This window comes from Schistocerca serialis, chromosome 10 (genome assembly GCF_023864345.2).
Source record: "Schistocerca serialis cubense isolate TAMUIC-IGC-003099 chromosome 10, iqSchSeri2.2, whole genome shotgun sequence".
NCBI lineage: Eukaryota > Metazoa > Arthropoda > Insecta > Orthoptera > Acrididae > Schistocerca > Schistocerca serialis.
In genome coordinates, this window is record NC_064647.1 from 142,017,229 (window position 1) to 142,042,526 (window position 25,298).

The following is a 25,298-nucleotide window of genomic DNA, read 5'->3' on the forward strand; positions in this document are numbered from 1 at the left end:
AATATACAATCAATTTGTAGACTGAAAGCATAAACACACTTCTCAATGAGATTTGAATTACACAAAAGAAAAACAGGGCTGTCTGCATACATTTGATTATATTTCACATAAAATAATAAAACAGTTCATCCAGTCTTATTGATCGTCTGTATGGGACCGTTGCCAGTTGGGTCTGAGTAAAGAGATTCAGAAGGTCCAAAGAAGAGTGCCAAGATTCATGGCTGGTACATTTAGCCATCATGAGAACATTACAAATCTCATAGAAAGTTTGAAATGGGACACACTTGCAGATAGACGGTGCACTAAATTGAAGGGGCTACTCACTAAATTCCGAAATCCGATCTTCACCGAAGATGTAGAGCACATATTATTACCACCAACTTTCAAATCGCGCAATGATCACCATGCAAAGATAATGGAAATTAGAGCTTGTACTGACGTGTTCAGACAGTCGCTTTTCCCTCGCGCGATCCGTGAGTGGAACAGAGAGGGGAGGGGGGGAATATGACTTTGCCGTGAATTGTGCCCTCTGCCACACACTGCCTGGTGGCTAGCGGAGTATATATGTACGTGCAGATGTAGACAAAGAACACGTCTTTTTGAATTTCACAATCATTTTCTCTAGATCCTTGGCATGTACCAGACCTTCACCGTGTTTCATACCCTTAAGTACCTGGATCTTCTGCAGTGCTATTGGTACACATTCACCATTCTTTAAAAAGAGCTTTGCCAGCAGCAGGAGATAGTATTTTGATAATGGAACTTGAATTATAATCACCTTGTATAAGATGGAATGTTGGAACTGAAAGGTTATTACTTGGAATAAACTGGGGGAGCAATTAAGAAAAGATTCTGTGAGCATACATATATAAAAGTAATGATGGTTACATAAAGAATCAAATGGTACAACACAACCATACTTTTAGGCACAGTCAATGGCAGTATTAAAATTTTGCACAATGCTCCCAAATGCCCTATACCTAAAATTTTTGTAAAACTCAAAAATCTATGATAATAAGAGAAAAGATTCTATAAATATGCCAAATGAGCCAGCAAATTTTAATAAAAACTGCTTTTCCAATATTTTCACTGAACATCTGTGAATGCTCCTGCTTTTCCCTTAAGTATAGATATTACTCCCATTGATGGCGATACAGTGCACAGCTCACTCACATTTGTGTTGGTTACTATAGATTCAGTTTTCTTGATTTACACCTTGTTAAATTCTCCATCTTTAAGTAACGTTGCCATTTCTTACCTGATATATACTAAATTTGTGGCCAGATGTAACAGTGTTTTAAAGCGATTCAAACAATGAAAAATCCAGGATGGAATGTAACAATGTATGAGAAGGAAAGTTGCTACTCACCATATAGTGGAGATGCTGAGTCACAGATATGCACAACGCACGCGCGCGCACACACACACACACACACACACACACACACACACACACACACACACACAGTCTCAGGCAACTGAAACTGCACTGTGAGCAGCAGCACCAGTGCATGATGGGAGTGGCAACTGGGCGGGGGTAAGGAGGAGGCTGGGGTGGGGCGGGGGAGGGCTATTATGGTGGGGATGGCAGACAGAGAAGTGCTGCAGGCTAGACAGTTGGCAGGTGAGAATTGGGTGGGTGGGGGGAAGTAGTGGAAAACAAGATAAATAAAAAGGCTGGGTGTGGTGGTGGAATGACGGCTGTGTAGTGCTGAAATGGGAACAGGGAAGGGGCTGGATGGCTGAGGAAAATGACTAATGAAGTTTGAGGCCAGGAGGGTTGCAGGAATGTAGGATGTATTCCAGGTAAAATTTCCCACCTGCGCAATTGAGGAAAGCTGGTGTTGGTGGGAAGTATCCATATGGCACAGGCTGTGATGCAGTCATTAAAATGAAGGGTATCATGTTTGCCGGTGAGTTCAGCAACAGGGTGGTCCACTTGTTCCTTGGCCACAGTTTGCCGGAGGCCATTCATGTGGACAGACAGCTTGTTGGTCATAGCATGTAAGCTTTCACAGCCGGCGTCTTCATTAATTAAAACTTCCGGGCCGAATTGCCGTGGTCCATATATAAAACTTCTCCTCCTTCCTGACATTTCGTTGCCGGCTCCGGGCAACATCTTCTGAGGTGAGTCAGCGACTGGCTGCTAGGCGCTGGTGGTCCCACTTATATAGAGCATTTAGATGGCGCCACCACTCGTTACGTACTTTCGACTTTAAAACTATCTCTGGCTAGTGCCATCTCTCTTGATTACAGGTAATCGATTGTCACTTCATTGGTACAAAGTCGAACGCCATATCTTGTCTAGTTTTAATCCTTCTTCTTTTCTATTAAAATTATTTCCGTGCTTGTAAATCTCTATAGCTTCTCTATACAAGCGAGTATAATAATGTGAGGTCCTAGCTGTCACGTTTGTCTCACTAAATTTTATTTCGTGATCACCGTCTTTAAAAACGTGTTCTGCTACAGCTGATTTCTCAATCTGTCCCAATCTACAGTTCCTTTTGTGTTCCGTTAGGTGGGTATTAACACTCCTTTTAGTTGTTTCAATATAAACCATGCCACAGCTACACAGAATTTTATACACACCTGGGGTAGCTAAAGGGTGTCGTGCGTCTTTCACCGATCTTAAACTTTCACTAATTTTCTTGGTAGGTCGAAAGATTGTCTCAACTTGAAACTTGGCCAAAACTTTACCAATACAGTCTGTGATGTTATGAATAAATGGAAGAAAAACTTTTCCAGCCGACGGTTGTTGTTGTCATGTATTTTCGGACACTTTTCTTCTAGGGTGGAGTGCTCGATCTATTTCCTTGTCAGTGTACCCATTTCTCTTGAAAGCTGTTCGCAAAGGGCTTAATTCATCTTGCAAGTAAATTGGCTCACAGATGTTATTAGCTCTGTCCACTAAAGTTTTTATGACTCCTCTCTTCAGCCAAGGATGATGATTCGAATTCTTATGTAGGTAACGATCAGTGTGTGTGTCTTTCCTATATAGCTTGTGCCCTAAAGTCCCATCTGCCCGTTTAATAACCGATACATCCAAAAAATTTAGTTGCCCATTACTCTCTTGCTCCATGGTGAATTGTATCCTTGGATTGAAACTGTTTATGTGCACCAAAAACTCACTCAGTTCCTCTTCAGCACCCTTCCATATCACAAAGGTATCATCCACATATTGATACGGACTGTATAGCTATAAAGATCTACAAGCACGGAAATAATTTTAATAGAAAAAAAGAAGAAGGATTAAAACTAGACTAGATATGGTGTTCGATTTTGTACCAACGAAGTGACAATCGATTACCTGTAATCGAGAGATATGGCACTAGCCAGAGATAGTCTTAAAGTTGAAAGCACATGACAAGTGGTGGCGCCATCTAAGCACTTATATAAGTGGGACTACCAGCGCCTAGCAGCCAGTCACCGACTCACCTCAGAAGATGTTGCCCGCAGCCGGATACGAAATGTCAGGAAGGAGAAGAAGTTTTATATATGGACCATGGCAATTCAGCCCGGAAGTTTTAATTGATGGAGCTTGTTGGTTGTCATACCTACATAGAATGCAGCACAGTGGCTGCAGCTTAGCTTGTAGACCACATGACTGGTTTCACAAGTAGCCTTGCCTTTGATGGGATAGGTGATGTTAGGGACCAGACTGAAGTAGGTGATGGTGGGAGGATGTATGGGACAGGTCTTGCATCTAGGTCAATCACAGGGGTATGAGCCATGAGTTAAGAGATTGGGAGCAGGGGTTGTGTAATGATGGATGAGTATATTGTGTAGGTTTGGTGGACGGTGGAATACCACAGTGGGAGGGCCAGGAAGGATAATGGGCAGGACTGCTACTCACATTGTGGTTTCAGCTGCCTGAGACTGCAGTTGTGTGTGTGAGTCGGGTTTTTGTGTGTGTGTGTGTGTCTTGTTGACAAAGGCCTTAATGGCCAAAAGCTTTAATTGTGAGAGTCTTTTTGTTGTGCATATCTGCAACTCAGCGTCTCCACTATATGGTGAGTAGCAACTTTCCTTCTCATATAGTGTTATAAAGTGGCGCTTTATATTTATACCAGCTACCTTAGCCACCAGCCTTGCAGCTGCTGCTAAATTAAGGTCTCTACTGCTTTTCTTCTCAAAGACAGTGAACAAATTATTTTTATAAATGATTTAAAATAAAAAATGATAACTTTTTGTCTATCTAACCCAATAACTACAGAAATCCTGTGGTTCAAAACTGCCTACCATGAGCTTAAAGGCTGGATGCTAGTATCATAGTATGCTCATTGTTGATAATTAACATTTCATTTTTTTAAATGGATCACCAGCAAAATATGTAACCCTATCTAAATGCATTTTAAAATCACAGCTGCTTGTGGTTGGTTACTGTGAACTTTTATCTTTAGTTATTACTGCCATCATTCATCCCACTGTCTCTACTCATTACTAATCAGTCAGCTTTTGTCTGTACTGTGTCGTGTATATCTGTTTTTCTATTGCAAAATACAAATCTAAATGATAAGAGTGTTAATGTTTCTGCATCAATTGCGTATTCATGGTTGTCATAATCATTGCATGTGAAAGTACAGCACTGGATGGTACAACTCTTTTGTGACCTACCAACCTGCAGTGCATCAGAATCAAAATGCCCTCATTTCCTTCATGTTACATAACATTGATTAATTCTAACCTTAGATATAGTTGTAGGTCTCACCTTTCCATTTTGTTCTGTACATATTTCTTATCATATATCACTTTGTACACTAAATATATACTACAGATGTTGCAAAAATACTGAAAATATGTATGCTTGTAAGTTTTTGAACTTTTGAGTATTCTATACAAGCAGACGCAACATTAATTACTTCCAACATTTTGTAGCTTTTGAAACTTTTGTAATTTTGATTATTCAATGTAAGCATAGAATGTAACAATATGACAGAAGGTAGTTGCTACTCACCATATAGCAGAGATGCTGAGTTGCGAAAGGCACAATAAAAAGATTCCCACAATCATAGCTTTTGTCCATTAAGGCCTTTGTCAACAGTACACACACACACACACACACACACACACACACACACACACACACACACACACACACACACACACACTCATGCAAGTGCAACTTGCACACACAACTGCAGTCACAGAGAGCTGAAACTACACTGCGAGCAGCAGCACCAGTGCATGATGGGAGTGGCGACTGGGTGTGGGTAAGGAGGAGGCTGGGGTAGGGAGGGGGAGGGACAGTATGGTGGGAGTGGTGGACAGTGAAGTGTTGCAGTTTAGACGTAGGGTAAGAGAGAAGGTGTGGAGGGGGGAGGTGGTAAGTAGCGGAAAGGAGAGAAATAAAAATAAAAATAAAAGAAATTAAAAGACTAGGTGTGGTGGTGAAATGATGGCTATGTAGTGCTGGAATGGGAACTTGAGTAACATGCACAACGCCACCTCAAAAAGCTCTCTGTCCTGCTCACTTCCTATTCCCTCCTCGGAGTACTACTGTCCACCACTTCTACAACAACCTACAAACCATCCCCACGCCCCCCTCATACCTTACAAACCTTGTCTTGCAGACCTACTACACTTACCCCACCTTCCAAAACGCCCTCCCACCACCACACCGAACTCAAAACCTAAACAGACCCACAAACCAGTCATGAACCTTTCCTCTGGAATCCTTAGCCCCACAGAAATATCAGTCTTTTCCAAAGGCCTCGCCTTTTGCCTCACTCCCAATTCAACCATGCACGACTAGTTAAAGGCCTTCTCCCAGTCCCTACAGTGGAAACACTTTTCCGTCACCAACCCGACCAATCAGACTCAACCAAAGACCAACATGGAACCTTGCCTAACTCAGTTCACTCCTCAATCCAACCGTGATCCACCTCCACTGCCTCCAGACAACACCCTGTTAACTTTCCAGAATTTCTTATCCTTGAACCTTGCCTCACCATCATTCCCCAAATCCCTCAACATGCATACTAACCTTACATCCACAGAAAGAACCACAGTCCACGATCTAAAAACTGATCCCGATCTTATAATCCTACCTGCAGACAAAGGCTCCACCACAGTAGTTTTGAACCGCAAGGATTACGTGGCAGAAGGACTCTGTCAGCTGGCAGATACTTCCACCTACAAACCATGCCACAGTGATCCCAGCAATCCAGCAGGATCTCCAATCACTACTAAAATCCTTAGGCTCATCCCAGAACCTCTCCCCAGAGTCCATCTCTCTACTTCACCCTACCACTCCCCACATTCCCACCTTCTGCATGCTTCCTAAAGTCCATCAACCCAACCACCCAGAATACCCCATTGTGGCCAGTTACTGTTCCCCCACTGAGAGAATCTCTGCTCTCCTAGACCAACACTTTCAACCTATTACCTGGAACCAATCCTCTTATATAAAAGATACCGACCGTTTCCTCGACCGACTCTCCACAGTTCCTTTCCCTTTACCACACGGTGCCCTGCTCATCACTATTGATGCCACCTCCCTGTACACTAACATTCCTAATGCCCATGGCCTTACTGCTATCGAACACTACCTTTCCAGATGCCCTATGGATTCCAAACCAACAACCTCCTTCCTAGTCCCCATGACCAACTATATCCTCACCCACAATTGCTTCTCCTTTGAAGGCATTACCTACAAACAAATCCATGGTACGGCTGTGGGAACCCACATGGCACCATCCTATGCTAAGCTGTTCATGGGTCATCTAGAGGAATCCTTCCTAAAAACCCAGAATCCTAAACCCCTCACCTGGTTCAGATTCACTGATGACATCTTTGCTATCTGGATTGAAGGTGAGGACACCTTATTCACATTCCTCCAGAACCTCAACAACTTGTTCCCCATTTGCTTCACCTGGTCCTACTCAACATGACAAGCCGCTTTCCTAGATGTTGACCTCCACCTCGGAGATGGCTACATCAGTACCTCCATCCACATCAAACCTACTAACCATCAGCAATACCTCCACTCCGACAGCTGCCACCAGTTTCATACCAAGAAGTCCCTTCTGTGCAGCCTAGCACTAGTAGTCATCGCATCTGCAGTGATGAGCAGTCCCTCTCAAAATATACCAAGGGTCTCACTGAAGCCTTCACTGACCGTAATTATCCTCCCATCCTTGTGCAAAAACAAATCTCCTGTGCCTTATCTTTCCAGTCTCCCCCACCTCCCAAAGTCCCACAGTCCGGCCACAGTGGAGCATTCCCCTCGTAACTCAGTACCATCCCGGACTGGAGCAACTGAATTACATTCTCCACCAGGGTTTCGATTACTTCTCGTTGTGCCCTGAAATGAGAAATATCCTACCCACTATCTTTCCCACCACTCCTACCATGGTATTCCACCGTCCACCAAACCTACACAATACACTCGTCCATCCTTACACAACCCCTGCTCCCAATCCCTTACCTCATGCCTCTTAGACCTAGATGCAAGACCTGTCCCATACATCCTCCTACCACCACCTATTCCAGTCCGGTCATTAACATTACCTATCACATCAAAGGCAGAGCAACCTGTGAAACCAGTCCTGTGATCTACATGCTAAGCAGTAACCACTGTGCTGCATTGTATATAGGCATGACAATGAACAAGCTGTCTGTCTGCATGAACGGCCACCAACAAACTGTGACCAAAAAACAAGTGGACCACCCTGTAGCTGAACACGCTGCCAAACATGATACCCCTCATCCCCTCATCTCAATGACTGCTTCACAGCCTGTGCCATATGGATCCTTCCCACCAACACCAGCTTTTCTGAATTGCGCAGGTGGGAACTTTCCCTGCAATACATCCTATGTTCCCATAACCCTCCTGGCCTCAACCTTCGTTAGTCACTGTCCTCACCCATCCAGCCCCTCCCTATTCCCATTCCAGCACTATACAGCTGTCATTTCATGACCACACCCAGTTTTTTAATTTCTTTTATTTTTATTTTTATTTCTCTCCTTTCTGCTACTTACCCCCTCCCCCCTCTGCACCTTCTCTCCTACCCTCCATCTAAACTGCAACACTTCACTGTCCGCCCCTCCCACCATACTATCCCTCCCCCTCCCCGCCCCCACCTCCTCCTTACTCACAGCCAGTCGCCACTCCCATCATGCACTGATGCTGCTGCTCGCAGTGTCGTTTCAGCTCTCTGAGACTGCAGTTGTGTGGGCAAGCTGCGCTTGCCTGAGTGTGTGAGTGTGTATGTGTGTAACTGCTGACAAAGGGCTTAATGGCCGAAAGCTATGATTGTGTGAATCTTTTTATTGTGCCTATCGCGACTCAGCATCTCCGCTATAGGGTGAGTAGCAGCTTTCCTTCTCTTGTATTGTTGCATTCCATCCTGGATTTTCCATCGTTCAAAATAAGCATAGGCACTACATGGCATGTCAGTGCCATCTATTATGGAATATGCACACAAACATCATATGGAAAATAGCCTCAAGCATTATTTTATGTATTTTAAACACAAAATTGGAATTAAAATGTTGAATGTACTTTGCATGTTAATGTGCACAGATTAGCAAAATTAAATTATTTTTGTAACACAAAGATATGTTACCATTGTACATTAGAACAGCCATACATGTGAGCACCATCTTGAGGAACTGCTTTCCTTACACTGTCAGAAATGCATTCCAAACAGTCTGCCAATAATAGTAACACTGACAAGATACTGTGTATCTATATTTGTTGGGTAGGTGTCATTTCTGCAATGTTCATTTATTGTTCGCAATGTGTTTGTTATATTTTGTTTAAAGTCATTGCTCTGTTTGTTATGTATACTACTACTTATTTCTAAATCCCTTGAGAATGGTAGAACTCCAAAATGTGTAAGATTTTGAAATGTTAGTACAGAATTGTGGTCAAGACTGAATTATTTTTACAATAGCATATATTAATTGTTGCAGGAACCTTCAATACTCCCATCTACATGCACACAAATACTAAATGTCTGACATCATAAGCAGAAAATCAGCAAAATAAAAAAATAAAATCTAATTATATTAAGTTGGTGCATAAATCTGTAATTTTTTTTCCTTAAGTTTAATTAATGCAATGCATACACTTAACAGAGACTTCAATCATCAATAACATATTCTCCTTCTGTATTTACAATAGTGTGGCAATGACTATAGAAATCATGTAGTTTTGAGGTAAAGAACTTGATAAGCCATGTTCAGAGCGCATTTTCATGCAGAAATGAAGTTGCTTGAAGGCTGTCTGACAGTGAGTAGAAAAGGTGAAAATCTGAGGGCACATGACCAGATGAACAAGATGGATGTGCAATAGCTTCCGAACCCAACTCCTGCATAGTATTTTTTGACAGTCTAGCAGAAAGGGGGGGAAAGGGGAGGATTATTATGAAGTGGCAATACTTCACGCAGTCACCTCAAGACATCTCTTTTATTGACAATAAATGTCAGCAATGATGTTTACACCGCAGGGAAGCATTTTGTAGTACACCACACTGTTGCTGTTCCACCAGATGCATAACTTTACCTCCTGTGAATGCGTGTAGGCCTTTGTACAGGGAGTTGCTGCTCAGTTTGGTCTCAACTATTCCTTCTTTTCCCCTTACGTTACCATAAAGACACCTTTTCTCATCACCAGTAATGATACAGCATAGGACTGTTGGTGTTGCTCACAAGTCAATTGATGCTGAGCAAGCAAAGCTGTACTTATGGGCAGTTGCTGATTTTTTGCGATTTTGGCTTAGAGCATGTGGTATTGATGCACCCAGTTTTTGAAGCTTCCTCATTGCATGCAAATGTTGCACAATTGTGGAATGACCACATTTGCCGGTTCTTGACTCCACCGATGGGGATCATTGTGGATTAATGCCTTTAAACGATCTTCATCAAATCCAAAAGGTCTTCCTGAATGTGTAGGGTCACTAATGTCAAAATGATGATCCTTAAAATCAGCAAGCCGTGGCACAAATGTTTCTGGTGCCTCTGCTGCTGTCAACCATCTACTGAACTCAAACAGAAGAATATGTCAGAAATGCTTCAATTTCTTCACTTGGCACTCCATTTTCTAGCATCCATAGCTCCACGCACTATCTCCAAATGACAAAATGTAAACTTAAATAGCAATAGTGAGCTACAAATAAAAATGACAGTCAATAAATAATACCATAGCAAACGAAATATGAATATGCAAAATAAAAATGCTAGAAACTTGTGTTCCAATCTAATAGTCTCTAACTACTGTTTGTCTGCCGCAACGTGTTTAAAAATTATGTAATGAATTTTGAAGATTGACAGTGACTATATACTGCATGGAGCAGGCTTATTTACAATGAACTTAGCAAAAATGAAGTAATTTACTTTTGAATTTAAGTTACTGGGAAGAGTTTTGACTATTTTAGTACTGAGTGATTTTTTCAGCCGGGTAGCATCTAGGCTTAGGGGTGCAAAATGAAGTGATGCCAGTTAGCTCCCTGTAGCAGAGGTTTGCAGGTATGGCTTCTATGTAGTACAATGTACACTGGCTTCTAGAAGGTTCAACATGCTGATTGTGGGGGAGTTGTACTAATCTACTCACAACTTTCATGTTCCACACCTTAAAACAAAGGAGTTTGAACATAGTAGCTGAATCTTCAAACATATATCTCTTTATTATGCTTTGATATGTCATACACTGATTTTAATATTAATGTTTTGATAGTATTAAATGTACTTTTTCTTGTTTCTGGCATTGGCAATCCAACCAACTGCAGTAAAGGCAGGCTAAGTCTGCAAATATCTCACTAGAGTGCAGTGGAAAACAGCAACATAAGTGTCACTATCAAGTGAGAGTTACTAGAAAGATTTGATGAAGTAAGGGTGTTGTAATATAACATGGCAAAAATGTTTTCATGGTTGAAGTTAGGGATGTGTATCGTTGCTTAATACAAGAAACATATTATTATTATACCACGTCTTATTACAGATATCCTCCACCAATAAAATAACATGTATCTTGTGTAATCAGGGGTGCTGCTTCTTAATGCTGCTGTAGGTTCATTTTGATGTTACTGCATCACAACACAGGAATCATGCAATGGAAGAAATAAGTTTCTGTACTTCCTGCTCACAGACAATTTTATTTCACACACTAGATGTTTGGTGGTGAATATACAAAGTCAGACTACATGCTGTTGAAACAAAATTTGATCCAAGACTTGCTTAAGACTGACCTAAGACTGACTTAAGGTGCCATACAAACCACCTCTATTACACTCCTGGAAATGGAAAAAAGAACACATTGACACCGGTGTGTCAGACCCACCATACTTGCTCCGGACACTGCGAGAGGGCTGTACAAGCAATGATCACACGCACGGCACAGCGGACACACCAGGAACCGCGGTGTTGGCCGTCGAATGGCGCTAGCTGCGCAGCATTTGTGCACCGCCGCCGTCAGTGTCAGCCAGTTTGCTGTGGCATACGGAGCTCCATCGCAGTCTTTAACACTGGTAGCATGCCGCGACAGCATGGACGTGAACCGTATGTGCAGTTGACGGACTGTGAGCGAGGGCGTATAGTGGGCATGCGGGAGGCCGGATGGACGTACCGCCGAATTGCTCAACACGTGGGGCGTGAGGTCTCCACAGTACATCGATGTTGTCGCCAGTGGTCGGCGGAAGGTGCACGTGCCCGTCGACCTGGGACCGGACCGCAGCGACGCACGGATGCACGCCAAGACCGTAGGATCCTACGCAGTGCCGTAGGGGACCGCACCGCCACGTCCCAGCAAATTAGGGACACTGTTGCTCCTGGGGTATCAGCGAGGACCATTCGCAACCATCTCCATGAAGCTGGGCTACGGTCCCGCACACCGTTAGGCCGTCTTCCGCTCACGCCCCAACATCGTGCAGCCCGCCTCCAGTGGTGTCGCGACAGGCGTCAATGGAGGGACGAATGGAGACATGTCGTCTTCAGCGATGAGAGTCGCTTCTGCCTTGGTGCCAATGATGGTCGTATGCGTGTTTGGCGCCGTGCAGGTGAGCGCCACAATCAGGACTGCATACGACCGAGGCACACAGGGCCAACACCCGGCATCATGGTGTGGGGAGCGATCTCCAACACTGGCCGTACACCACTGGTGATCGTCGAGGGGACACTGAATAGTGCACGGTACATCCAAACCGTCATCGAACCCATCGTTCTACCATTCCTAGACCGGCAAGGGAACTTGCTGTTCCAACAGGACAATGCACGTCCGCATGTATCCCGTGCCACCCAACGTGCTCTAGAAGGTGTAAGTCAACTACCCTGGCCAGCAAGATCTCCGGATCTGTCCCCCATTGAGCATATTTGGGACTGGATGAAGCGTCGTCTCACGCGGTCTGCACGTCCAGCACGAACGCTGGTCCAACTGAGGCACCAGGTGGAAATGGCATGGCAAGCCGTTCCACAGGACTACATCCAGCATCTCTACGATCGTCTCCATGGGAGAATAGCAGCCTGCATTGCTGCGAAAGGTGGATATACACTGTACTAGTGCCGACATTGTGCATGCTCTGTTGCCTGTGTCTATGTGCCTGTGGTTCTGTCAGTGTGATCATGTGATGTATCTGACCCCAGGAATGTGTCAATAAAGTTTCCCCTTCCTGGGACAATGAATTCACGGTGTTCTTATTTCAATTTCCAGGAGTGTATATGACTTTAAACAATTACTGTTATTGTTATATAATGAATTCTGGATTTATACAGTTAAAGTTTTTACATAAATCTTCCCAAATTACATAGAAATTTACATGAAATAAAAGTGAATAATTTCATACAAAGACAGGAAAGAATTTGTTTCTATTAAGACTATAAATTACATTTTATCATTGCAACAATGTATTTCGTTAATTTGCATATATTATTTTACTGACTTAAAGGAATATCATCCTATCATTTTCAGGTGAACAGAGCAATTAGTTTTATTGAATAAAAGGCTTGGATCCAATTAATTAAATTTTGTATGAGTAAAATTTTACATTTCTATATGGTCGTAATTACAGTTCTGTTAACTAACACCATTCAAACATGAATATGCTTAAATATGAATGAAAAATCATCATGTCATATTTCTATTAGGGATACAAATAGTCTTGATTAAACAAAGCATCAAAATAGCTGTCTCTTGATGACCAGAAATATCAGAACTTTAATCATTATTAACTCCATAATTAAAATAGCAATTTTATTTTTACCATGTACCTGTAGTTTGTATTATGTACAAATTGTGTTGGTACATTAGCTTTTAATCCAACATGTTTCCTTAATTCTAATATTGTGAGGCCCAACAAAAATAATGTCAAAACAATAGCTTAAACTAGTGCAAATTACTAATTTGCTGCACAAAAAATCTTCAGTGATTTCAAATCCAGATAACCAGAAATGACAAAGTTAAAGCAGCAGTTTAAATTGGTGTAAATTACTGATATTGCATATGTGCCCTCTTCAGGATAGAGGGGATGAGACTGGAAAAGGATACGGGATTCCAAAAGGGGTTGTGGTATTACAGTATGACAGTTAAATGTAAAGTCACATGGCATGACTGGTTCTGATACTCTGTGGGCAAGCTCATCCACCTAATTGGAGAGATTTTTCAGTTTGTTCATGCAGAATGGCAACTTTCCTTTGTGTAGTGTGAGGGTTGTGTGTTTATGTGTGTCTGAGAAATATAGGTGACTGTAAGGGATCTGTGTGTGTAGTGTAATGTTATGTTTGTGTTGTATGATGATGAGAGAAGGGAGAGGGTGAAAGCCAGTGCCAGCACACATTCTGCTCCTCTTAAATACACCAAGGGGGCTGTTGGGCATAATGTCTCCATCTAATAAACAGATCACCCTTAACCATGTTGCATGCCCACACTTAATCATACACTATGGAGAAGTTGGTATTTAATCCAGGATGCTGGTGCATAGTCTGAAGGTTAGGAAGTATACGCCACCATCCTTCTTCCCCTTTGCCATAAATATTGACAGCCCATGGCATACCCAGGTGGTTAGCCATCTGAGTACTGGCCACGCCCTACATTGCTTAAATTCAGTTATATGGCTGGAACTAGTGTATTCGACAAGACAAAGCTGTTGGTGTTATCTTCAGTTGCAAACACATTTTAACTCATTGCAGCACTGTTCACCTTTACTCTGGTTTTATCTTGCATATGCCTTTCTGTCTCTCAAGTTAAGTGGGCTTATCAAAACTGAAGTTAACAAAAACTCTTAAAATTAAAATTTTGATCAAATTTTTCAGTTACTGATGGACAAGCTTTTGCAATCACCTATGTGTTTGTAGAGGGGTGGTTCTGATGTTTGATACAGTGACTTTTTTTTACTAATTGTATATGAGATGCAGAAAAATATAGCAGAGTTGTATAAGACTGCAGAAAATCAGATGAATACAGAACAATCAGGAAATTAAAGATAGTGAATGTAAAGAAGACGTGTATCAAATTTCTCACTTACAGGGGACATTAACATTGCATGAGCACAGCTACCTTATACGTGGGGCATTACAGCACCCATCAAATACATGTTGCTTTTCTTTATTCTCTCACACAAAAGGAACAGCAGATCAGGGACGAATGGAGACGTGTCGTCTTCAGCGATGAGAGTGATTAACTCCAACAGAGGATGAAGTAGTATTGATAAAAAGCATGATGAATGCTTTTTTTTTTTGTATTTTTTTTTTTTTTTTTGTATTTTAGCTAAATGACAAACCAAAGCCACAGAATAGCGAGCACATGGTAACAGAGAACTTTCGTATGATAGCATAACTTTATATGTTCTATTCATACTAGCTTACTTTAACACAGATATCAGCAGAAGTTTAACATTAATAGAACCAACAAACTACAGGGACAGATTCATGACTGGACATGATGGAAAATAAGCCCCATGAACATGTGTCTGGAAATGCATCATTGCCACAGAAGATGACACTGAAGAATGAAAGTCCTTTGATCATGTGCCCTATGTTCCTTGTATGTTGCAGGCTGTGTGATCGATGCAGCATACTATAAGCAGCAGGATGGCCCAGTATTTGTGTTAGAATCAAGCGAAGATGATGTATGTGTATGCCCAAGCAGATGGAAACAGTTGAGAGGCAGCAAGGCTATAGCAGAACATTTCAAGTCCTTTTTAGCTGTTTGTGTGATCATGGGTCCTTGCAGACAGACAAACATGCAAATATGTGGCAGACAGTGTGTACACGAGATTTGGAGGACTGGGTTCTGCAGGATATTAAGACAAACTCTAATACAAGCTCCAGTAAAGTGGTCCTCCAACACGTTGTAAGCCAAAGTACAATTATGTGTATCCTGCATGATAACTGCTACTATGCCTATCACCCACTATGAGGTGAGCATCTGTTGTGATGTGGATGCGAAGCAGCTCTGTACTGTGTTATGAGGTATTTTGTTGTCATTACACACCAACCGTTCATTTCCAGACACGTGCTCATCAGACCTTTTTCCTCCATTTCCAATCAGGAATCCATACCTGCAGTTTGTCAGTTCTTTACCCTATATTATGTAAAGGAGGTAACTGTACATCTTGCAGAAGCATCTTTGAGGATATTGGGAATCTTACACTCACTTCCTAATACATTTACTCCTTACTGGTTTTAACTGAACAGTTATTTGCACTATTAATTACAATACACAAAAATAATATTCACATAGTCTTTGCATCTTTGTCTAGGATTCAGACTGGAGTTATGTACTCTCATGAATCATCAGAAAAAACATGAATGCTGAGAAAAGCTGTAGATGTAATAGTGAAGCAAACTGTGAAATGTACAGATATAAGAATAAAGAATATAGCAAGATAATAAGCAAGCAAAATCTGGATGTTATGAACATCAAACTGGAACTTCAATAAATATTTCCAAGATGGTGTTGTTGCACATATATATGATCACAAAAGAACCAAATAAGGCAAAAAGTGGAAAGATAGTACTTGTTCCTCTTTAAATCAGCATTATGTAAATATAGCTCAAAATCTAATGAAACAAAATGAAACATTGAGTACATTCAACAAAAACGATGAAATGCACTTTCCTATTTCCAACAGATGGAGCGGAAGTCACAAATACGAGATCTGTTCAGAAAATTACAGAATTTTGTCCATAAAATTTTTCTGCACTTACCTTTTTACTTATTGTGCACGGTCTCATTCAAAATACTCTCCTCCATAGTTGATACACCACTCCCAATGCCATTTCCACGTCTGGAAGAAATCTTGGTATGCCTCTTGCTAGATCGCACGAAGCGCCATCTGTGAATTTTCTTTTACCTCATCCATCATTGTAAATCTTCATCCTTTCCACGGCGTTTTCAGCTTTGGAAATGAAAAAAAAAAATTGCACGCAGGGGGCAGGTCTGGAGGGTATGGAGGATGAGGCAGCACAGTGATTTTGTTTTTTGTGCAAGAGTCACACACCATTTAGGGATGAATGAACCAGTGTGTTATTGTGATGCAAGAGGCATGAACTGTTTTGCCATATTTCAGGCTGTTTCCTTCTCACATCATCCAACTGAAATGTTACATTATTCTTCAATTTCTCAGATAGTCAGTCTTCAATTGGCACACACAGTTTTTTTGACGTTCCTGGCGTGAGCATTGTCAGTAGATGTCAAAGGGAGTCCTGAATGAGGTCATCTTTAACTTCCATCTGGCCATTTTTAAACTGTGTGAACCATTCACAACACCAAGTACAGCTTAAGCACTCATCACCGTAGGTTTACTGCATCATTTGGTGTGTCTCTTTTGTGTTTCACACAAAATTTAATGCAAACGCATTGTTCCTTTAGCTCTGCCACCTTGAAGTTTGCTAACTGTGTGGCTCTACTCAGTGCAGCACTGAACAATAACTAACACACATACAACAATAAAACTTCCAACTATTATACATTAAACACAGGAGCGCACAGGGATGCCAACTGCATTTCATGTTCCAGAATTTTTGGACAGATCTCGTAAAATCAGATCACTGAAAAAACAAATGTAATCAGACACTGCTCGGAGAACCTAGCAAAGCCTCTCATTCCAGGTACACTTGCTAATGGAGAAGGCTCTATTCCCAGCATGTCTGTAAAAGAGTTTACAAAGACAGTGGCAAGGGGATCCTGAAAACCAGAGGCCTGTAACAAATATACCCATCTTATCAAAAAGTATAGAAACAGCTATTAAAAACACAGTTATAAAATTCATAGAAAAATAAACTATCCTGGATAAAGCACAGCACAGATCTACAGTAGGAAAGAAAAGTCTACAAAAAAACAGCTGTGGAAAATAACCCTCAGAAATCAAAATAATCCATGTAACTGCACTTGTGGATGAAATGACGTCAAAAAATAAGTGTCTCTGATCAGGTATAATTTCACAAAGAGCGATCAAAGAAATTTTCATGGGCAGTAATAAATGGTTCCTAGCCAATTCTTTGTCACTAAACTTCGAAAAGTCACATTATATGCCTACTAGTATATATCTAAAACATAATGACAATGAGATAGAAAAGGATAGTAGTGTTACAATAAAATATATAATAATAAATTCAGTTTGGAAAAGAATACCACAGGACTGGCGAAGTGTCTTAACAAATCATGATTTGCAATGTGGATGTTGTCAGATACAGGTGATATAAATATTGTAAGGAAAGTTCTGTCAGAATGTAAAATAATCATGGAGTAAAGTGTACCATTCATCAAATAGCAGAAGCCCTGAGTCGTCAACAGCCTCATACAAAAGAGAAAGAAAACTTGCTAGCTTTTGGAGTACATAATTTGATGATCTATGGAGAGACAATGGGACACAGGAAGACAGGTTCAGGATGGGTAGTTAGTAGCTTGGAGGGTGGCAGCATGTTTGAAGGCTAGGAATGCAACAGGGAGAGGAGACAGCTGCACAGGCCAGGCATGTGATACACAAGTGCTGGAGTCGGTGAGGTGTGGTACATGATGAAGATTGACATGGAGGTGTGGATTGGCACAGGATGACAGGAAAGGGAAAGGAGAAGCTGTTGGGTACAGAGAGTGGGGACAGTGGATTAGTGGAAATTGATGAAAGGAGGGTTATGGCAGTGAATGATGTGTGGCAAGAACAACTCCCATCTGCATAGTTAAAAAAAAGCTGGTGTTGGAGGCAGGGATCCAGATGGCACCAGTTGTAAAGCAGCTATTGAAATTGAACACATTGCACTCAGCTGCAAGTTGCGCCAGCAGGTGGTCACCACTGTTCTAGGCCACAGTTTGGCGGTGGCCATTCATTCTGGCAGGCATTTGATTGGTTGCCATACTGACATAAAGAGTTGTGCAGTGATTTCAGCAGATTTGGTATATGACATGGCTGCTTCCACAGGTGGCCTTGTCTGTGATGGGATAGGATAAGCCTGTGACGAGTAGAAAGTTCAGGGTGGGTGAATGGGGCAGGTCTTACATGTGCGTATTCCATAGGGATCAACAGGTTGGGAGTAGGAGTAGTAAAGGAAAGGACCAGGATTTTGGGTGGACTATGGAATATCACTGTAGGAGGGATGGGAAGGATACTGAGCAGGATGTCCCTCATTTCTAGGTGTGATGAGAGATAATCAAAGCCCTGGTGAATGATAAGGTTCAGCTGCTCCTGTCCTAGGGGCTGTTTCTTGGGGTTGATGGGAGGATTAGGGACACGTGAGGATATGACGTGGAAACCTGTTTGTGGACTAGGTTTGTGGGGTAGTGCCTGTCAGTGGAGGCCCTCACAAGACCTTCAGTATACCAGGCAACAGGATTCTTGTCACTGCAGATACGCTGTCCGTGCATGGACAGGATGTATAGGAGTGACAGCTCTTGAAATGGACATACTGTTAGTGGTTGGTGGGTGGATAGAGCCATCAGAGAGAAGGAGGTCAATGTCCAGGAAGGTGGCACATTGGGTTGAGAAGAACCAGGTAAAGCGTGTCTTGGCCCTGAGTATGAACTATATTAGGGGTGTGGGGTTTTTGGATGCTAGGAAGGTGCCTTCTAGCTATGATGTGAGAGGCTAGACTTCATGCAATTGGTTGGAGGTGCTGGTCAATAAAAGTGGAAATTCTTTTAGTAGGAGCACAATACCAGCTACAATGGGGTTGGTGAGGAGGGAGATGGACTCAGGGGACACATCTACAGTGACCAGAATTGCCATGCCCAGTATGCTGAAGGTCTCATGAGAGTTTCACAGATAGGCACTACCCCAAACCTAATGGACAAATGGATATCCCACACTATATCCCCACACTCCTCTAACCCCTCCCTCCCCCCCCCCCCCCCTTCCACCTCCACCACCCTGAAGAATCAGCTACAAAGGAGGAGGTACACATTATACCTTTCATAAGGTGACATCAACTGTCTTGGTACAGGATTTTTCAACCAATGTGTGATTAGCTTTCTCAGCAACACCATTTTGCTTTGGACTGTATCATATTGTAAGCTGGTGCAGGATACTTTCAGGAGTCAGAAATCTTATTAGTTTATCATTAACATATCCCTTTTCATTGTCAGATCATAATCTCTTGATATTTTTGTCTGTCAGCCTTCCACCATTACTGAAGTTTTTAAACGTTTGTAAGATCTGAGACTTTTTCTTCAAAACATAGATGAATTTGAATCTTAAAAAGTAGTCAATGACTGTCAGAAAATAATAACTGCCACCAATTCACACTGCCTCCATTGGTGAACCTAAGAAAGAATGAATTAAGTTGTAATATAGCATAGCATAATGTCACTAATTAATGATATATTTGCTCTTTGTTGGAGATGACATAGCCTTACACTGGAACCTGAAGCGTTCAATTTCAATTGCTATCATTTTTTGATATAGCTTGTTGGTTGCTAAAAATTATTATATAACTCAATACAGCTATTTTAAATTCTCGCATTTGTTCTTGCCTGATTCCTTGACTGACAGATATCGAAGTTACATGTATTTATATAGAAATAAAAGTGAATATTTCTTAAACATTATATGCAGGTGCTGTATTCCAATTATGTTACACCAGTCATTAAATTGGTTATCACGTGAAAGAGTAAATTTAAATGCGAAGGAGCACCAAGATTTTTATGACTTATATTGTTTTATATATTTGTGTTGTTCTCTGCAAAGGCAATTACTAGAGACAATATGTGCTCAGATTAATTACAGTAAAGAAATGAACCTGCAGATACATTTATTATTGAAGATATTACTTTTTACGACAACTTATGAGTAAGTTCTTTTTCATTTTGCAATGTGCCACAAGATAAGACAGGCAATTAAAATATCCATTATTTTTCCTTGCTGAATACATATGCATGTTATAAAGTCCAAGATGTTTTTGCTAGTTTTGAATGGAAGATAAGACTGTTTTCACAAGATGCAATACTCACTGGGATCCTTGACCACAGTATCATCATTTAGTTCTGTTGAAACCTTTGTCAACTTCAGCATATTTTTGTGATTCACATGTCCTAGCCTGTGATGACAAAGGAATCACTAGTTTTTGTGTAGCAGTAGTATTATTTCATTTCATCGGTATTCAATAAATAGATACCATTTTTAGGTGATGCTCTGGCAAGTAGTTCAGTTTCTGCATCATAGATGAATCCACCATTCCATCATAAAATGGTGGACAGTCAAAAGTTGTGCACAATGTGGTGGGGGAGTACCACTTAACAAATGGTGATTGCTAAAGAGACAGTGCCCTACACGCAACCTAGTTGAAATGATCTCCTCACAACGAGAGGGCTGAGAGGAGGTTGTGCAAGCCACTGGGAGAGGCTTAATGACCTGGAGCTCGTTTCCATGAACGGAGCACCAGTGGCGATACCAAAGTCACACCACCTCCTGACAAATGGCAACACAGAGATCATCAGAGGGAATGTAAGAACTAGCAGTAGGAGGACTGCAGCCTTGGCAGCAGCATCAGTGGGCTCATCTCCTGTCAGACCAACATGACCAGGAAACCACATAAACGTCACAGTCGCTCCATCAATAGTGAGCAAGTGACAGCTTTTCTGGACCTGTTGCACTAAGGGATGGATGGTGTGCAGCACACAGGGGCTGTGGAGGGTGCTGAGAGATTCGTAGCAGATGATGCCATTGAAAAGCCTGTGTCATCAGATGTACTGCGTGGCCTGATACAGGGTGAAAAGCTCTGCTGTAAATACTGAGCACTGTGACACAAGCTGATACTGAAAAATGTTGGCACCAATGACGAAAGCACACCCGACACCACGGTCAGTCCGAGAGCCATCAATGTACACTAAGGCACTATCACAAAATTCCGTGTGAAGATCATAAAACTGTTGGTGATAGAGTGAGGCTGGAGTAGTGTCCTAAGGAAGTGAATGAAGGCCAGTGTGAACACAGGCCACTGCACGAAGCCAAGGGTTCGCAACCATGTGGGAGGGTTGCATGTAGCATGAAGTTAAGCTGCTGGAGCAAGAGCTGAAAGTCAGCTACAGGAGGTAACAGAGAAGAGAGACATGCCCCATACTGGCAATCAAAGGAGTCATCAAAGAATGAGGCTAGCATAGGTGGCCACACATGGCAGAAAAATGGCATGCATATCTGCTGAGGAGAAAGTCAAGGCAATAGGACAGCGGTAGTTTGGAAACTTCTGCATACAGACTCTCAAACGGGCTAGTGTAAAAGGCGCCAGTGGCCAAACAGATGCCACAATGATGGACAGTATTGAGATGGCATAAGAGTGTCAGATGTACAGATGTATAAATGAAACACCAATAGTCTAGTTTTGAACAGACAAGGGACCAATACAAATGGAGTAGGGCAGTTCAATCTGCACCCCAGGAAGTACCATTGAGAACACGAACGACATTGAGGGCTGCATACTGTGGGCTGCCAGGTAAGAGATGTGGGAGGACCAAGAAAGTTTCCTGTTGAGCATGAGCACCAGGAATTTTGTAGTTGCAATGAACTGAACAGCAATACGCCCAACATGTAATGACAGTGGAAGAAACCAACTGGGCCACCAGAAATTCATACAAATGGTTTTGTCAGTGGAAAAACAAAAGATACCATCAATGCTCCATGTGTAAAGACAATCAAGACATTGCTGAAGATAACTGCTCAATGAGACAAGTCTGTGGAGATTCGAAATAGATGGCAAAATCGTCAACAAAAAGAAAGCCGTAGATGCCTGGCAGGAGGCAGGCCATTATAAGGTTAATGGTGACAGCAAAGAGGATCAATGCTCAGGATGGAACCCTGAGGCACACCGTTTTCCTGGATAAACATGTCTGGCAAGGCAGAACCATATGTACACTATGTGATCAAAAGTATCAGGGCAAAAACATATGTTTCTCATATTAGGTGCATCGTGCTGCCATCTACTTCCAGGTACTCCATATCAACAACCTCAGTAGTAATTAGACATCGCGAGAGAGCGAAATGGGGCGTTCTGCAGAACTCACGGACTTCGAACATGGTCAGGTGATTGGGTGTCAATTGTGTCATATGTCTGTATGCGAGATTTCCACACTCCTAAACATCCCTAGGTCCACTGTTTCCGATGTGATAGTGAAATGGAAATGTGAAGAGACGCGTGCAGCTCAAAAGCATACAGGCTGACCTCGTTTGTTGACTGACAGATACACGGACAGTTGAAGAGGGTCATAACGTGCAACAGGCAGACATCTATCCAGACCATCACATAGGAATCCCAAACTACATCAGGATCCACTGCAAGTACTATGACAGTTAGGTGGGAGGTGAGAAAACTTGGATTTCATGGTCGAGCAGCTGCTCATAAGCCACACATCATGCCAGTAAATGCAAGACATCACCCCACTTGGTGTAAGGAGCATAAACACTGGGCAATTGAGCAGTGAAAAAATGCTGTGTGGAGTGACAAATCATGGTACTTAATGTGGCGACTCGATGGCAGGGTGTGGGTATGGCGAATGCCCAGCAAATGTTGTCTGCCAGTGTTTGTAGGGCCAACAGTAAAATTCGGAAGCGGTGGTCTTATGGTGTAGTCAGGGTTTTCATGGAGGGAGCTTGCACCCCTTGTTGTTTTGTGTGGCACTATCACAGCACCTTCCTGCCTACCACTGTTGAAGAGCAATTCGGGGATGGCGATTGCATCTTTCAACATGATCGAGCACCTGTTCATAATGCACAGCCTGTGAAGGAGTGGTTACATGACAATAACATCCCTGTAATGGACTGGCCTGCACAGAGTCCTAACCTGAATCCTATAGAATATCTTTGGGATGTTTTTGAACACCGACTTCGTGCCAGGCCTCAATAATCGACATCAATACCTCTCCTCAGTGCAGTACTCTGTGAAGAATGGGCTGCCATTCCCCGAACAACCTACCAGCACCTGACTGAACATATGCCTGCGAGAGTGGAAGCTGTCATCAAGGCTGAGTGTAGGCCAACACCTTATTGAAATCCAGCATTACCGATGGAGGGCACCAGGAACTTGTAAGTCATTTTCAGCCAGGTGTCAGGATACTTTTGATCACATAGTGTACATTGAAAACTCAGTCTTTTAATAATATCTGAAGGAAATGGGGCAGGCGACTATGCAAGCCCCATGTGTAGAGAGTACTGAGGGTACCAATCATCCAGCAGATGTTGTAGGCTTTCTTCAAATTGAGAAACACAGCTACACTCTGGGATTTCTGCAGAAAACCATTCATGACATGGGTGGACAAAGTGAAGAGACAGTTAACAGCAGAACGCTGCACTCAAAATCCACACTGTGCAGCAATTAGTAAATTTGTGAGACTTGAGCCACCATACCAACTGGGTATGAATCATACGTTCTGTCACCTTGCAAACAAAGCTGGTGAGAGAAATGGAGTGGTAGGTAGAAGGAAGATTTGTCCTTATCAGGCTTAGGTATGGGTATGACAGCGGCTTCACACCGGCATCTGGGAAACGTGCCCTCTGCTCAGATGCAGTTGTACATATTAAGCAGAAAGTGATTGCTCGCAAGAGAAAGGTGCTGCAACATCTGAATGTGAACAGTATCTGGCCCTGGGGCAGAGGATCGGGATGAAGTGAGACCGTGATCTAGCTCCCTCATAGTAAAGGCGGCATTGTAATGATTCAGAGAAGAGAGAGGTATCACCTGAGTCTCGTCTGCTCATTTCTGATGGAGGAAGGCAGGGTGATTCTGGGAGGAGCTCGAAATCTCCACAAAATCATGGCCCGAGGTGTTGGAGATAGCAGTAGGGTCTATGATGACATCATCTGCTACTGTCAGGCCAGAAATTGGGGAAAGGATCTTGGTCACAGAGAGCTGTTGGAGGTTAGCCACACCACAGAACAGGGATTGGGAATGGAACTGTTAAAAAAACTAGTGGATGAAAGCCAGCTAGCCCTTTTGCTATCCTGAAGAACATGAGAACACTGTGCACACATCTGTTCATAATGAATGCAGTTTGCCATCGTATGATGACAGTTAAATAGGTGGAGAGGATGTCTCCACGTGCAAATTGCATCACGGCATGCCGCAGTCCACCGTGGGACTGGGACATGGCGTGGTAAAGAAGAAGTGCGAGGAATGGAACGTTCTGCGGCAGTAAGGATAAAGTTTGTAAGATATTCTACCAGATCGTCACAACTGGGGAATGTTGTTCAGCAAAAATCACCAGGTAGGAGTAAAGCCTGTTGTCAGCCTTTGCCATTTTGGTGTGCATGGAAGTGGGGTAGGAGTCACCAAACCGATAACATATGGGAAATCATCACTTGAGTAAGTGTCACAGACAATGGACCACTCGAGACGACAGGCAATCTGGGCAGTGCAGAAGGATAGGTCCAACTGGGAATAGGTGTGCGTGGGGTCTGAAAGGAACGTGGGTGCCCCTGTGTTAAGGCAGAGGGGGTTAAGTTGATTGAGAAGGTCAGCCAAGAGGACACCTCTTGGACAGGTTCTGGGAGAACCCCAAAGGGGATGGTGCACATTAAAGTCACATAGCAGCAGAAAGGGTGAGGTAGCTGCCCAATAAGCTGGAGGAAATCTGCTCTGGTAACATTGTATAATGGAGGGATGTAAATGGTACAAAGGGAAAAGGTCAAGTAAGGAAGGAAAAGGTGAACTGCAACAACTTGAAGGCTGGTAGTCAGGGAGATGGGTTGCCTATGAACATCATCCCATACGAACAGCATAACGTCCTCACGAATGCCAACCTCAGGGAGAAGGTCAAAACAGACAGGGAAGAAATGCGACAGCTCGGAGCAGTCACGAGGATGCAGTTTTGTTTCCTGAAGGCAGAGAACAAATCCTCTTTGCTGTATTGAAGGCCACAAACGTTCCATTGTATGAGAGTCACGGGG